Source organism: Hippocampus zosterae, chromosome 2 (assembly GCF_025434085.1).
Source record: "Hippocampus zosterae strain Florida chromosome 2, ASM2543408v3, whole genome shotgun sequence".
NCBI lineage: Eukaryota > Metazoa > Chordata > Actinopteri > Syngnathiformes > Syngnathidae > Hippocampus > Hippocampus zosterae.
Window position 1 is genome coordinate 23,799,732 of NC_067452.1, and position 16,972 is coordinate 23,816,703.

At 41.0% G+C, this 16,972-nt stretch overlaps 1 protein-coding gene across 2 annotated transcripts in view; it reads right to left on the bottom strand.

Annotated features, from left to right (window-relative positions):
• The window catches only part of LOC127595584 (metabotropic glutamate receptor 4-like), a 135,995-nt gene extending 126,524 nt beyond the window's left edge, over nucleotides 1–9,471 (bottom strand). The window contains exon 1 of one of the 2 annotated variants that reach the window (XM_052057199.1): nucleotides 9,282–9,471. The gene's annotated coding sequence lies outside the window, so the exon portion shown is untranslated. Of the gene's footprint in view, nucleotides 1–7,302; nucleotides 7,382–9,281 lie in introns of those variants that run through there. The other variant, XM_052057200.1, reaches the window with a different exon arrangement.
• Between the last annotated feature and the right edge of the window lie 7,501 nt (nucleotides 9,472–16,972).

Consider the following 16,972-nt stretch of genomic DNA (forward strand, 5'->3'; position numbering starts at 1 on the left):
CACTGTTGGCAGGAATGCTCTGTGCGCTCTTTTGGAGAACACAGCACGATTCGCAATAGGTGTAAAAGAGGTTGAGGCCGCACTATGTATTGTTTTGTGTTTTTTTGTTATTGTAAAGTGTCCTTGGGTGTCTTGAAAGGCGCTTATAAATAAAATGTATTATTATTATTATTTTTTTATTATTATTACTATTACAATGGTTTTCATCATGGAAAATTTGGAAGCTCAACGCAAGCCCAAACAAAGTTTGAAGTGATGGAAAAGGTCAACGAACACCAGCTGATTTGCCAGAGTTTGTTGGGATCTGTTTTGAATTGCACACAGATTGCTCATTACATTTTTCAGGATGGTAACACTTCTTTATTGACAGTGTATTTCTCTTTATTTTTCTCTTTCCCTTGTAGTAGGTGTGCCTGCTTCCAGTGCTGCAGACCACAAGAGCAACACTAATTCATCTGCTAGAATTGATCACGGCTGAAAGGGACAGAAATATGGTACAGCAATAGAAGTATACCAACATGCAATCTATATCAACCCTCGTGTTCCAATAGCTGACGGAATGTGATTACAGTATACAGTTAGGGCCTGAGACGATCGCAGCACATAGCTGTGACATGGAATCTTCAAAAGCAAATGGCAAGAAATGAGAGTGTGGGCTCGCCATTACTATTTATATTACTTATATTTTTGTTGTGTCAGAGTGCTCATATACAATACAATACAATACAATACAATACATGCTGATTTATATAGCACTTTCACAACAGCGGCAGCTGTAACAAAGCGCTTTACAAAACAGTTAACATAAAGTAAAATAATAAACACAACACATAACATAAAACACGGACAGTCATGCAGTTCTAACCACTTTTCCATCACACGCTTTGTTGTTTGAAGCAGTTTGAGATGAAAGAGGAGAGAATCAAAGTGTCCTTTAACCAGTGGATCAGAGACGTCATGCTCAAAATGTGCACACGTCAGCTACAAGCTAAGTTTCAAAGTCAACGAGAAGCTGTAGCATCCATTGACGAAAATATATAAGAAATTACAGACAAGATATGCTTTTAATTTTATTTTTAATTTTAATTTATCATCGACCATTGAGCACGGCTATAGTCCGAGTCCGTTGTTGTTTTTTTTAAATTGTTTTTTTAAATTGTCTCCGACTTGTCTCAGACTCAGCCATTGGACAAATATTTTTAAAGACTTGACCGAGTCCAACTATGTTTTCACTCCTGAAGATTAATCTTCAAAAGAAACTTGAAATCAAGTTGAATAATCGAAATAGCCATCTGATTGGTTAAATTGGCCACAAAGGAACACCAAACTCAATCACAGCAACAGCAACACTGCTCATTAAGATCAAAAGGAGACACTTTGAAATGACTAATACGCCATTTTCAACGAGAACATATACAAAAGCCTTGATCAGGGCATGAATATTCCCATTTCGGCAGTGTTCACCGGACAAGTCGAGCTAAATCGACTGGAACGTGCCAATATATCAATCAAATGCACCCCATGCCAAGTTATAATACATGAAGAAGACATCCAGAGAAAAACACCCTGCGGCATTTTGACTGTGCTAGTTTTATACTTTGTGTGTGTGTGTGTGTGTGTGTGTGTGTGTGTGTGTGTGTGTGTGTGTGTGTGTGTGTGTGCGTGTGTGTGTGAGACCACATGCGTGTGCAACAGCCACGGTATCGAATGGTGTTTGCATCGACTAAGAAATGTCCAGAGAGTCTCCATTACTGCTGTGTTGTAAACAAAAAGAGGAACCATCAGAAGTGGGCAGTCGGCATTAACTTGAGTAATAAACCAAATATGGATCATAAGAGCTCATTGAGGTTGTTCTCTGTCCGTGCAGACCTGAAGAAAATAGCGTGCAACTTTGTTCTGCTGGATCCAACAAACCACAAATTTGGAAAACATGATTAGTTGTGATTGTACAGTATATGAGCAACTTGACTGTCGCCTATGAAGGCAACAACCAAGCATCCAGCGCATTTAGCAAATGTTGAAGCTAAACTTCATGGCTCCGCATTTTCTTTTTATAGTGCGTGGACCAATTAGCAACTTCCGAGGCGGAACACAGGCACTGACTGATTTCGTTTTACTGTGGCATTTGATCTTTATTGCGCTAAGAGTATGTGCCATATAAAAGCATCTGGGGGGGGTTCGTACTGGTTTCTGTCGGAGTCAGTGAACCCTCCTTTTTGTTTTCTAGCCCTTTGTATTAAATAAAAGTCCCCTCAAACATGATTAAACAGCAGAATGTTTTTTTAAATCAGCACTTTCATGAATAAAGTAGTGTATGTAGTTATGAGCCATGAAAAGGTCTTGTATAATGCGACGTTAATTTTTTACAGCTCTTTTCTCCAACCTAATTTTCATGATTTGGAATTATACATGCACACATCCTCGTGTTTGTTTTCCTTATTCTGTGTGCAAGGCTTTGTAGTCGCCTTTGCATACCGCCGTCTGCTGTTCATGTGTGTAGAAACGCGTGCGTGTGCATGCAAAGCGAGCCGGCGTAATTTTATAATCCCCCACTTACAGGTGTCAAACATGAAAGCTGGGAGTGGTAGACTCAGCATCCCATACTGCAGCCGCTGCATTCCTAATCAGGGCTTTGTGTGTATGCAGACATCTCATTACGGGGGAGTGAGCTCCGATGTACTTCTGAAGGCTGGGGCGGCAGTGTGACTTGGGGAACGTGGGGGTGAGGGGGTGACAAGGATAAGATAAGATAAGATAAGATAAGATAAGATATCCTTTATTCGTCCCACACTGGGGAAATTTACAGCCTCCAGCAGCAAGAATGTATGTAGAAAGAAGAAAGAAGAAAGGGAAAAAAACAGCAAACATCTCTGATTCTCTGAGTAATGGGCTCAAACATCAGTACGCCATTAATTGGACCCGCGGTACACTCTGCAGCCCACCAGGCCCATCATGAAGCAAAACACAGAGGCAACCGAGGCCTCGAACGGCAGTCTCGCCCTTTTACAATTTCATCTTGTTAAATAAACATAGTTCAGAAAGGTTGTTGAGGGTGCGATTGTTTGGCCAAACTGTACAAAACAAGTGTTAACAAGGAAGACAAAAGCGTCCTCCTCCCTCTTCAGTGGCTTGCTGTGTTTTTTCGATTAGTCTCACAGAGAGGCTAATTCGTGCAAAGCAATCAACAGTGACCTGGAGCAGGATCTCTAAAGTCAATATGTTGATGGATGCCTTTTGCTCGGGGACGATGACATTCTGCTTCCTCATATTTATCCAAATCCTCTCTGCTCACTTTGGATTGTGGATACAATGAGGAGGACACCGGGCCGCCATTAATCGCGTCCAGTATTATTCTCATGCTTACAGCTTCTGTATATCAGCCATTATATGCGGTAAGTTGGACTCTTCAGTGCACTGGTAAATCAGCATGTATCGTATTGTATTGTAAGGTAATGCAAAAATCTCATCTTCGTGGTGGATCTATCAGCATTCAGTGCAGAACAGAGCTGCCGCAAAATGATATTCGGTGTTTTAAGTGAACGCAGTACCGGCCCACTTTGCTGCGCTTTAAATCAATGTGGCGTCTCAGGTTTGCTATTGATGTAATTGAAGTCCGTCTTTGCTTTTTGCTTTTTGAAACTAGGCGGGCAAAGTTTGCACACAATTTACAATCATATTCTCCCCCCCTCTGCCCCCCGAATCCTCTCTGACCTTCTCATAAAACTCTGAAACATTAAAACGATACCCTATCGTTTGCCGAGAACGGGCCTAGTCAGAGCACTGCTGTGCATCATCACACGTTGTTTTGTTTTTGTTTTGCTTTTTTCCCTCCAAACACGCACCGCATTTTGATGATGTCTGCACCGTGCGACTGTTGGGGGCGGGGTTTGCCTTTCTGCCTAATTAAGACTGGTTTGCAATGTGTATAGCTGTCTTTTTTCCATGTAGTCCAACAAGAGAAAATCTGGCACTCTTGAACAAAAATAAAATGCCATTCAAAAAAAACGTTCGTTGGTCCCAGAATGAGCTCACTCACAGGAACGTTCACGAAGCAAAAATACATGACGATCACTTCATGTTCAATCAAAAAAATGAATTCATTCAGGTACAACACTGAGGGCCTGCCTGTCTTCCAAACAACAAACTAGTGAACAATAAATCCAGACAAACAAACAAATGGAAAATGGACATAAAATATACATTTGGCGTCAATTCCAGATGTCACAAAATCCGACTTTTTATTCCACCCAATCTGAATACACATGAGTTCCCAAGCCTTCTTTTGTACCTACCAGCATGAGACTGTGCTTGCTCTTCAGTATAAGTCGAAATGATCACAGATGAGTGATACATTCGGGGTACCTGTGGTTCACTTTTCAACACCTGTCGTTTTAAAATGATTTGCGCTCTGATGATGAGAGGGGAGCAGTGAGAACAGGCAAGTACTTAGTGACTACTGTCCCTCTTAATATTACTGTGGTCGAGTAAGGAAAATGCCTTCAAGCCATCGCCCTCGTAATTTTATGGTTTTAAAAGTTGTTTTGTCTGCCCTTCTTTGAGTCATTTGTTTGCTAACGTTTGCAACTGGTTTTGGTTCCGCTTTTCATGACGCATGCGGTAATCACGACACAGTTACCGCCCGTCGCCAGCAGTGATTTTATGCTCGGGCAGCAGACTTGGGCCTTTCTGTTGGACCTCCTCCATCACGTGGTGTCTTTCTGCTTTGAATATCAGCACTTCATAAAGATTTCAAAGATATCTATTGGTTGTCACACTCTGAACGTTTCACGTTGACGGAGCAGGTGGTCAAAAAAGCTTGAATACAAGTTGAAAGTGAGGTCAAAATGTGTAACTTTAGATGGGGCATTCGAGGAAATGTAAACGTTCATGCCATCCATGAAGAAAATCTGAGAAAACATGAGGCCAAACTAACTGGAATTGACTTTTTTCTCAGGGGGGACTCTGAAAGGCATATACTGTCATGTCAAATCCTTGTTGGGATTTCTAAGGTACAGGCTAAGTGGCATGGAAGCATTGCAGTCATCTGCCATCAGCACTTGCAAGGAAACTGCATACTTTGATTCAAAGAGATAATAAATAGATAATGTAGCGTGGTAAATGTATCAAAACCGTTCATTATCGTTGCTGTTTTGGTCTCCTTCTATGAATAGACACCCTAGGGCATGGCAACCTCTGCCACTACGTGACCTTTTACGAAATAAATCATGACATCATCATGCCTCCTTCATGCATGAATATGTATGATTAGAACTTTTGACACTTCAATGGAGATATGACAACGTGTCTTAGTTGCCTGACAAAAAGCTTTTCTGAGCAAGTTTGGAGATGTGCAATTATAATAAAGAGAAATATCGCTTGCATACAATGCACCTGATTGGGCAAAGCAGTCTTCACAGCTGTTACCAGGGCAACAGATGAAGCATTGTTTAAAAACTGGCACCACCGAAGCATAAAAGAGGAGCTCAACGTCAGCGCATGTCAGAGAAAGAAAGGTGCTCATCCTCCTTGGTCGTAAAATATGCAGGCATGTTTTGTTTGTGTAATGGCAACGATCCCTTGTGCTCCATTTCACATTTGAAAACATTCTACCTGATTAAAATGCACACTGAAGCACTTTTGGTGGACAAATGCGTGTGGTGTCGGAGTATTTTACAAGTACAACAATGACTGTGACGAGTACTTGTCACACATTTCCTGTACTTCATGTTTGTGATGGGAACAGAACTTGGAATCGGCATTATGAATCCGCTTGGGGGTCCTTGAATTACCAATAAAATGTACAAAAGAGTGGGAGATTCTGAGTTTTCTTGGAGCCTTAAGACTGAGTGAAAGTCTTAGCAAAACAAGGTCATTTATCTCGGAAATGTTCAACCTCTTTTTGCCGATATGAATGTGCTCTCGGCGTTCATCCCCTCCCATAAAAACGCTGTCAAGTCTGAAATTCGGAAAAATCATGATGAGGAGACTATCGTAAAGCTTCAGAGAAAAAATAATTTCACCAAAAGTCACACACACAGCAGAAATGACAAAGTCTTAAAACAACCAATTGCCCAGAAGAGGAAGAAGCAGTTTAGAAAATAGAATCGAGATAGGACAGAACATGTTGTGCTTTTGTTTGGGAGACTCGATGTTCAGCAAGCTGAGGTCACGCAGGGAGAGCGAGCGCACTCTGAACATAAAGCAGTGACATGGAACAAAAGCGGACTATATATTGTCTTGCTTTTTTTTTTCTGAGCTTCCGTGCCGATATCTGAGCTCGAGTCAGCCAATCGCTGTAAGAGGCACTGGAGGGACGTGACGTATCACACAAAGCTGCAGCAGCAGGCAATTGCACAAGCATGAAAGAAATTCATCTTTTAAGACGTAAAGCTTGAAAGAAGCGGCCCTTGTGCTGACAGTCAGTTTCTTCCTTTGTTTACTGGCGCTTCGCCAAGCGTTGCCTCTTAATGGGAACATCCAGGTATTCCCCTGAGACAAGACATTTTTCGGAGTTCTTTTCAGTTGACAGTAAATTCTGCAGCCGTTGTCTTTATCCCGTAACTGATCCTCTGTTAACCCCTCACGAGGAATACACCTCGGTGATGGGAACCAAATGCAAACAGCCTACTGCATGTCAGTACTATTTGAGAAGACAGAAGCGTGAGAGGTGCGATACACGTGCAGGTATACAGTGCCGCTTTGTTTGGGATTTTCTTTTTTTCTTCAGATGGGGAGCCATGTATATTTGAAAAATGTTTTTCCAGTTACTCCGCTTTATTCACTAAATGTGAATATCAGTTCATGATCACCCAAGTAAAGCTAGAATTCACTTTGTAAACGGTGATTTGATTTATTAAAGAAAAAAAATCTAAGCTGGCTATCCCTGTGGAAAGAAAATGTACTTGGCTCATTTGTTAAATCATGAATTTAATTTTATTTCAAACTGTGTTCCTTTTCACTGACCTCACCCAAGCTTGATTACCTCCAGACCAGTTCAGTCAAGAGATCAATAGAGCACATCTTGAATAATGAACTTGGCAAAAGATCTCAACAAAATGCCACAATCCAAAAAAACTCAAGAACAGGAGAGAACGCAATGAAACATCTCTTAGTCTGTGAAGAGTTACAAAGCTTTACCCGTAGCCTTAGCATTCCATCAAACCACGGTAAGATCATTTATCCACAAATGGAGAAAACATGGAACAATGGTGAACAAAAATCACCCCCAAGAGCACAGCTACAACTCATCCAGTAGGTCACGAAGGAACCCAGGACATCTAAAAAACTACCTGCCTCCCTCACCTAAGTTGAGGTGAGTACTGATGACTCATCAATGTGGAGGAGACCCGGGCAAGATGACCTCCAAATCAGAGATCCAAGGCGAGAACCACTGCTGACCAAAAAGGACATAAACATCGCTTTACCTTCGCGATAGGAAAAAAAAGTGTATAAAAAAATATATATATATATATATATATATATATATATATATATATATACTGTATATACAGTATATATATCTGCATGATTCCCAAGACTTGACTTTTGGGTGAATCTTTTCTGGATTGAAGAGACAAACGTTGAACTTTTTGGAAGTCATGTGGCTCGTAACATGCTGTAAATGTAACAGCATTTCAGAAAAACTACATCATAAGAATGTTATTATTTCATTTGTATATTTGAATTTTTCACGTCTTTCTGGGGAATGATGGCGCCCTCTATTGTTCACCCACCACTGCTTGAGTGATTACCCATCAGTCACCACCACAAGCGACTGTAACAGACATGTTTTTGGAAGCTGTGTAACCCCCATGCAGAAAGGTCTGAGCCAACACAGATTGCAACATGTGCAGAAAGAGAAAAACTCACAAGAGCCACTTCATGAGTATGTTGCTGCTAACAGCTGCAGCATTTTATAAAGCGTGAGAAGTTGAATCGATATTCCAATACTTTCCCATCACACGGTTTGATATATTGTACGTCTCTGCCTGAGAAGCCACATTGTTCCAATACGAGGCCCGTATTTTAAAGATTTTTAAGCACAGCTTGTCAAGCAAATTTGAAGCAATTGAGCAATGTGTGCAGATGTAGGCCTAAATCCTGTTTTGGTTTGTTTTTATTTTGGAGAGGCAGATTTTAGCAAATCCAAAATTGCTCACTGCCTGTGTGATTTGTTTCTAATCTTGTTTCTTGTCAACAGCTCGTTGCTCTTTTCCATAATTGTTGTTTTGACATCTACTTTTAACAAGCAATTTGAGGTTTCATGTGTCTGAACGTAAAATATGATGAATCTGGGGGCAGGTTCCCGTAAACAACTTTTGCCGTCAAATCAAATGGATGTTTGCCTTTTTGCAGCAATGTACTCTGCAGACTCCATTCATGATCACTAACTGACAACCGCCGAGGAATACATTATCCATATGTTGACAAAGTGACCCTTTGAAACCATCAACAGTAATTGCAGAAAGTCTTGTAGAGGCTACTTTACCGTTACTTCTCGCATCAGGAGACAGTTCAATGCGTATGAAATATGATAGGAATGCACCACATGCATATTAGCCGACAGCGATGCGAACACACAAGAGACTTCTGACATAGGAGACGTCAAGCCAGGCTTTAAAGTGATGAAACGCAACCGCGGCTCATCGTCACTGCGCAAGAACAACTCGCTGAAAGAGCGCACGTTCTTTCTAGCGCGCCCGCGGTAATGCGCAATGCAACCTCGTTTGCTTTGCCTCACTTTGAAGTTCCGCCGTGTTGATGTGTGCGTGGCCGAATCTATCTGGATTCCCCGCGATGAGATCTATTCGGATTCCTCGTGTATGTCTGTGTGAGGTGCGCCGCCGAGCCAAGGAGAGCGGAAAGGGGGTTGGGGGCGCACGGGGCTCCGATACATGCAGCCGATAAAGGGCTCCATTGTATAGCCGAGTGAAGGCTCGTTTGAGCTCGTTTCGTCATCTGTTGAACGTGTGATGACGGAGAAATGAACGCCTCTCCAAAATGCATGGGTCGACATATCAGAAGAGGCTTCGTAGTCCACGTGCGCGTTGAGGCCATTATGGCAACCGAGTGCTCATTTCGCACATTGTTTCATCACTACAACACCGGGGTGGTCAAGACTCCCAAGCATGATCAAAAGAGGAAAACAGCCGAGTGTGTGCAACGGAGACACACTGACATGTTCGTGTAACTCTAATGCACGCTGGAATCACACGCGCACGCGTGTGCAGAAATGAAACGCGGATTACCGTAAAAATCTTCCAAGTGATTCGAAAACTTACGTTGTGGCCGTCCAGTGATTTGGTGGTTTGCCCCACTCGCTTCTTTAGTTTGTCGGCGCAAAGTAGACACGAATGGCCGAGGACGCGTGCGGACAACAAGTGCACATTTGAACCTCCAGTTCCAGTTTGCAGCCTTCCAGCAAATCTCCCGCAAACCTTTTCCCCACCACTCCACCGTTTCAGACGTCTCTGCTCCCTCTCCCGAATCTTCACTTTGATTGCACAATCCTTCCCGCCCACACAGGAAGAATTTTGCGCGCACGCACGCACGCACGTGCAGGCACGCGCTCCATTCACGTCACCACTGGCGAGCTCTGTGTTTTGAATTCCACCAAAACAAATGACCAATTGCGTAAAACCTGAGGAAATGACACGTAAATGCGCTGCGTTGGAAAAAAAACCCGAACAGACAAAACCACCCATGAAACGATGACTATTGTAAGGATAAGAAAGAAACGCAATATCAAGAACTGCTGTGCTTCAGAAATGCCGTTTTTCAACCCGACAGTCCAACGTGCACGGGAAAAAAAACCAATCCGTTTTGATTTTGACCACGTGTTAGAAAAAGCGCCCACCTGCGTCTTTTTGGCATGACTGCAGTTTTTGGATGCGCACGCAATACGCGCACACGCAATTCAGTTTAGGAAGTGCGCCATTCAGGATCATTCCCTCTCGAGTCATTTCAACGTGTTCTCATGAGAAATGTGTTTTGTTTCCCGTTCTTTTAATTGCAGTGGCGCTGATTACACGTATTGATCCATCAGTCCACTTGGTGCCTCATGATCGAGTTGCCTCAATTTAGCAGATGCGTTTTTTTTTTCCTGGGTTTGGGGTGGTAGGATTGCATTTTGGGAACGCTACTAAGCATTTGGAACCGAAATGTGTATAGGTTGCATCCGTTTGTGCAGCACACGATCTGCGTAAGCGCTGAACATGCCACTCGTAAACTTCATAAACAGTTACTTTCATTTCAAATAAAGCCAATTTGAAAATGCTAAGCGGAAGAATGGAACTGCTAATGCTGAGTAAAACATTTTGACTCGCAAATACGTACTAATGTACTTGTAGGTGAAATGCTAAAAACGAATCCTTTTTTTCCCATAATGCTACAGGAAAATGACTTGCACGCGCGTGTAATTAAAAAAATGTTTGGATCACATTTTTGAAAGATTTATATGCAAATTGATTGAAGAAATGAGAATTAAATTGATTAGATTTTTAGTTGATATTCATTTGTTGGAACAACAATGACTGTGTGAAAAGCAAACAAATTCAGAGAATATGTAGAGCTTGTCTTTTTTTAGATAGTCTGTGTTTATCATTGCAGAGACTAAGCACGATCATATCTAATGGCTGACGAATAAATATTTATTTTAGAAAGCTGCTTCATAGGTGCATGATATGGCAAAGCACGACCAATATGTAACTACATTTGCAATTATATAACTAAAAGACTTGAACACAGTCCAACACTCATGTTCAAAAATTTGGACATTTCCTCGAGCCGATGAATTAGTGATTCTCAGCTTTGGTCATATCCACTCAGTTAAGGTATGAATGTGAGTGAGAATGTACATACGGGCCACTTACCAGTCAAGTGTGTCATCTGCCTTTTGCCCCAAGTCACCAATCACCCTGAAGAGGATAGGTAGCATACAAAAGTCACCAACCTCATCATCATCATCGGTAGTTTTTCTCTCCCTCTATTTGTATCTTTCACATCGCTTGTTCCAAGCCGTGGACTCATTAGGGTCCACTCCGTTGCAATTGTGTCGATTACAATTCTGCAATGCCCTCATGAATATTCTTGCCACTAAAAGTATTCTGATAGCTGTTCATTGTTTTTCGTGTATGTGAGGGGGGGGGCTATTTGTGAAGGGGATGAAGATTGGATCGGACCTGCGGGCGAGCGTATGGGTGTGAGTTGTGGCCATCAGCAGTGTGTATGTGTTTTGTTGCCATTTGTTTCTTCCCAAAAAATGTTTCCAAAATTCAAAAGTATTTTGAATCATCCCAGAGGAGCTGCACTGTAAACTTTGACAATAAAACAATTCTTCTACCTCGTTTTTTTAACTAGCGAAAATCACATACCATCAATTGAAACGTCTCCTTGGTAGAAAAGGGTCGGGAAGCAAACTATGCGTCCATGTGCAATTGATTAGATAATCATTGAAAAACAAACCAACATGTAAAACAGAATATACTGCCCTCTTTTGGTTCAGGGTGAAATTTCAAACCTTTGCTCACTAAAGGTTAAGCCGGGTGCTAGACCAGCTGAAAATGGCAGGGCCCATGTTGACAACAGTTCACACTCGCATTCGCTACTATGCTTTCAATGAACCTAACATGCACATTTAGGGAAAGTGGAAGGAAACAGTGTGAACGGGGAAAACGTGCAAAAAACACAGCAAAAGGTCCACACGTAGAGTCCAAGCCAGAACTTTTGACTACAAGGCAAACACGCCATCGGCTGTGCTACCTCAATCATCAGCTTGTAAAAAACAGCCTTGAAGGCTTCAGTTCGAGGCGAATCATTTGCTACTGTGTGCCGTGACCTAACAAGACTCAATTATAGAGAAGCAGAAAGACTAAATGCAAATGAGGTGAATCATACACAGAGCACAATTATAGTTACTGCTGAATTGTCACCCTGATTATGAACTTTAGATAATTTGTAGGGCAATTAAATATCTAAAAATCACAGCCCAAAAAAACAAGAATTAGACAGATGTATTTTACACGCAAATGCAGGAAACATTCTTTTTAACAGTTGCTCCCTGTGTTATTTTTATTTCACGATTGTGTGTTCTTTTTTTTAATTAAAAAGTCACGTGAGTCCATTTATGGTATAAATGAACAAGCCCTTTGAAGACTTCCAGGCAGATTGCAATCTATTTCGGTCGACAAATATTTCCACAACATTTTTCTTTTTGTTGACTTGTGGACAAGTGATTTTCTTTCCCCGTGCAGCTCATCTGTTACCAAAATACAGACGTCTCTGCTCAACAATGCCTTCAGTGTCTTGCTCACACAGAAATGCCGTGAAGGCCACCTGCGTGTGACGGAGACAAAGTGCCACATTCAATAAAGATTTAAAAAAATGTACAGCCCCCACATAAACAAAGCTCAACTTTGTGTAAACAACAGATGCAAGTTTCCAACTGTGCAACCACAGATGGTTCTGTGCATGTTGCACAACCAAAATGTCATTTCAGTACATCAGACGACACTTCAAAAAGTCAATGGTGTAATTTTGGTTGTGCGATGGCACTTTCTCCATGGTCAACACCCCTTGTGAGAGAGAGGTGGTGATGGAGGTTACATCAGCGGCGGGACAGACGGAGTCGCTCCGGGCACAGTGCCATGAATGAGTTTGCCTGCTGTCCTGTCTCGAAACACTGCAGACCTCCGCAGATGTAATTGTCATTGCAGGTGGCCCTCATTGCAATAAGCATCCATCAACTGAATGTTAACCTCTCTGCTCTTAGAGAGGAGGACTTGTTTTTGTGTCTATACTTGGAACGTTGTACTGTGTAAGGTTAGGGCACCGGAACGTGAGATTCATAGTACATGGCCGGAACTTGAATGGTCTGGCGGTCAAATGAATTTTCTAAAATGAATGAAACACAAGATCCAAAAGTCAAACAAGGATTGAAAAAAATGGACAGCACGAAAGGAGACTCAGAGGCCTGCCATCAGCTAGTCGCTCTCACGTTACATGCTGAATTTTTTGGGTGTGACTTGGCTTGTCTGTGCGTCTGTGTGTGTGTATGTGTGTGTGTGTGTGTGTGTGTGTGTGTGTGTGTGTGTATACATGTCCTTCTCAAGGGTAACCAATACCAATAAGCCAAAGATGAAAAATGAAAATAAAGAAATATGGTCAAAGGTAAGGTTCTTATACTTTTGATTGTTTACATGGTTCTTAAAGTGCCAAGAGTAGCAGACATACATGACATCAGTGTTTCCCAACCGGGGTTACATGTCGCACATTGCAGGGGGTACATGGAATGTTTTCATAATTCATTTCCTAGACCTGTGGCACAGCCATTCCAAAATCCCAATGACTGTGTGTCAACTCAAGTGGCTCATTAAAGTTCAAATGACTGATTCTCGAGTATCAAACTGCTATAGTGGGATTGAAAATGATTCATGTTTAGTTTTTTTTTTTTTTTAATTCCAGATATTCTGTGTTTAAACGTGTGCGTTAGTGTCCTCGCTGAGGCGTATGGACTTAGTCTGAACTAAATGCTGGGGACAAGACACAAGATGCCCCGAGACCTGTTTGGAGCTTTTCATATAAAATCTTGACATTAATTTTTGAGTGAAATCTGCATACATGGATTCAAAGTGATGTATCCCCCCCCCCCTCCCTCCCTCAACTGCTTAGCAACGTGCATATTTCCTGCTTTACATTACTTGCACCAAAATAAAAGCTTGTTTTTCAAAATCAGACTCATAACAAATCAACACATGAACCTAATATCATCAGAAAGGTAGAAAACCTATTTTTGGAGGGGGGGGGGGGCATAGGAATACAAAAAGGTACAAAAAGGTACACAAGCCCCCAAAAAGTTTTTTTGGGGACAATTTTGGGCTCCCAAATTGTCCCCAAAAAAAATCAGTTAAAGTTTTCATAGACCTATAATGTCCAGATGGCCAAAATTTTAGAGACAAGTTGTCTTTATATTATAATTAAAGTGACTGTCAATTAAAAAATCTCAAAAGTTTTTCGGGCAATATTATTTAATAAAGTTTATTAAAGTATTAAAGTTTAATTTATGAAAATTGAACGTTCCTTTTACATCAACAGCAGCAATATCTTGGCGTAATATCAGTGACAGAACTGGAAACAACTGGGACGAGTATAGAATGCTTAAATGTCCAAAAACAGCGTTTAGCCATCATCGAAATTTAAGTGGCTAGCTCTACCCATGCCCACGTCAACCTTGAGCTATTCTATTTTGTTTTCTTAGCCTTAATTCTTCACATTTTGCAAGAAAATTACACCAAGCAACTAAAGAAACAGCTTCGTGCTGGTGTTATTGTGTTGTTGGAGTCATTAGGTGAATGTTTAATTTTCAATCACAATGTGGGCAGGTCATAATCAAGCAAACGTGTGACGGAAAAGTGGTTAGGACTGCACGACTGTCCGTGTTTTATGTTATGTGTTGTGTTATTATTTTACTTTAACTGTTTTGTTAAGCGCTTTGTTACAGCTGCCGCTGTTGTGAAAGCGCTACATAAATCAGCTTGTATTGTATTGTATTGTATTGTAAATGTTAACCATCAGAAACCAAGTCGAAATTACCACTGAGTCTTTTTCAGTCCAAAACTGTAAAATAAAGTACCGATGTTGGAAGCCTTGGAGCAGACCTTTAAAGTCCGCCTGGAACAAATTGTGCTCCTCGTGCCTAGCCCATAAGGATTTGTGTTTGTGATTCTAATCGCGGTAGGGTTGTTTCAAATTGGTTGTTAAAGAGATTCACATCTCTCCTTGGCCTGCATGCGCCTGGATTGTTCTTTTTGTGATGTAATGCAAGACAGAGCCATACAGCAGATTAAGGAAATACGTTCCCTTGGGGATTTAATTGGGATTCATGTAAGGGAGGGGAAAAAAATTCAAATGAAATTAAAGGAAAAACATCCCTGGCAGCCATCCGGCCAACTGATTTGACCAATTCAAATGATCACTTGTTCATGAATGAATTCGATGAATACAGAACATCGCCAACGTTTATCTTGTTCTGTGGTTTGAATGTCATTTCCAATATTTCATCAAAACCTTGGAGGCAGCCTAAAAGAAAAATGATAATGCGTCCCTTTTCCATGACATACCTCAGCCACCACTGCTGGTTCCCAAACTATTTCTTATCTATACTCACATGCTTGCAGACTTGGAGCTTTACGATACCACACACATTGCTGAAGCTCAAGAACTATATGAATGTTCGTTGTTCGTTATTTTCCCATCCATGATTTGTTTGAGTTTTTTTTTGTTTGTTTGTTTGTTTGTTTGTTTGTTTTGTCTAAATGTGTGATGTTTTGTAAACCTGAACTTTCTGAAGAAGATGCACTTGACCATGTCCTCCTCCATATTTAGAAAACAGGGGAGCAAACTTGAGGGACAGATGTTTCTGCTTTTGTCCATTTACAGCTATAGGAAGACAAATTCATCAGCCATTGCATTTTCTGAATCGCTTTCAAACCCATATTTGCACACACATTGTGGACCGCATATTCTTTTTATGTGTCATTTCTTACGTGTTGGGACAGGAAATGAAATTTTGAGGTTATTACGGTCAAACAAAACTTTTCTTGTCAGGTAAAGTGCTTGGCCCGGTGTGATTATTGGACAGAATTAATAGTGTGTTGCTATTTATTTATTCTATTGCCCTGACATATTTTGATAATATTTCAAGTGTCATTCTGAATAGCAGCTCCACCACCTCAGAATCAATCCATGTTCATGATTTATTTATCAAAAAAATATGGCATCTAATTCATAATTTACTCGCCTCTCACAGCTTCCAATAAAGAATGTTCAGTCACATTTCCTTTTGCAACCATTCATCTTGACTACAGTACGCCTCAGAGGACTCCACAGCGAACAAGTATCAATCAACCGCCCCCACCCCCACATACACACCATGTGCAAAGAAAAACACAAACCCAGCAGAAGGGCTGAAAATTCTAACATGTTATATAAGCCAATGTGATGCGGCATCGTTCTTTCCATCGGGTCTACAAAATACAATTACAGCTGTGATTCTCAACCAGTGGGTCGGGACCCTAAAGGGGTGCGTAGTGGACAACGAGAGAGACATAAATAATAGCATGCAATTGTCGACTTTGCACAGAACCAATAAAACTGCAATACATGAAGCACAATACATGAAGCAATGGTCACAAATGAATTTCTGTGATAGAATGAATCAGCAATAATTGAACCCGAAGTAGAAAAGGAACACTGTGTATGTTTTTTGATACTTTATCACCTATCTGCATGTGCCAATTTTCACAGTATTTATGATATTGTATTTGAAAGGATTCCATTCCTCTCTGTCAGAAAGATTTGATCTGATCATTTCAATTTTCCACAGTATGTGTAGTGATCCCTTAGAGAACCTTCTCCTCACTCAACAGATTATCCAGGGTGAGAGTGTTGTGTGAATGAAATCCAATTCTGTGAAATGCTCTCAGCTGGATCCAGGAATCGTTGTTGTGCATTCAAACACTTTATCACACACAAAAGCTTCTCTAATCGCAATCTAAAGGATAAATTATGTTTGGATGTACTCGTTGGAAGCAGTCCGCAGCCCGAATAAGCCTGTTGTGTATTTTATGGGAGATGAAACTATACATTGTCGAAAGAAAGACTGCCTCAGGTGAACCCTTGAATATAATTCCACATAAAAATGAGGCCTCGAGAACAGATTACCAAACCTGAAACGGAAAAAAATGCTTTTTGTATTTTTTGGGTGGTTATACTTTTCATCTAAATGTACAGTATACAGTACATCCCAGAGCAAAGCCTTTCCTGATCACAAACAGAACGATGACTTAGAGTGATGATGAAAAAAAAAAAAGCAGCACTAATGAAGATTGGTCAGGGTGGGTTATCACTGCTTGTGTGGTCATGAATTTGGTATCGAACGGAAAGACACATTTTGCAACAAATACTGTCTCCCAAT